This window comes from Echinops telfairi, unplaced genomic scaffold, assembly GCF_000313985.2.
Source record: "Echinops telfairi isolate 266 unplaced genomic scaffold, ASM31398v2 ScPeMD7_2291;HRSCAF=2852, whole genome shotgun sequence".
NCBI lineage: Eukaryota > Metazoa > Chordata > Mammalia > Afrosoricida > Tenrecidae > Echinops > Echinops telfairi.
This window is the reverse complement of record NW_022106189.1, coordinates 840949-841488: the sequence shown is the minus strand read 5'-3', so window position 1 is coordinate 841488 and position 540 is coordinate 840949.

Genomic DNA, 540 nt, shown 5'->3' with positions numbered 1-540 from the left:
GGGGAGTTTGGTGATCTGGATTGCTATTTATTCCATTCTCATCTACGCGTTCATCTCCAAGGCAGTAAAAGGGCACAGATTTCGGGGAATTCGATTCACTTCTCGGTAAAAATGGGCCACGGTTGCCAGTTTTCACGAATGTGACAGCAGGAATAATCTTACGCTGGGGATCTGTTGCTTCATTCATTTTCTTTTTGTAACAAGTTTGCATCCTTTGCTGTGGAAGTATGGGTTCCTCTTCAGGCCCCCCAAACGGGCACAGGCACTGTCGGCGATGGGGCCTCCAAGGAGGCTGGGTCTGTCTTTTCCAGGGACCCTCAGAGGACAGCGCCTGCCCCAAGACTGCGTTGCCACTCGAGATCAGCGCCTGCCAAAGAAAAGCACCTCAGGAAATCCGGTTCGTGAAAGCTCCTAAAGAACGGTGTCGCCTTTAGTGTCAGCGCCTCCAACTTGAACGACCCGGAAACCCCCAGCTCCCGGGAGGCGCCGCCCTGCGACGGCAGCCGCCGCGGGGTCTCCGCCTGCCCCGCCCGCCCGCCG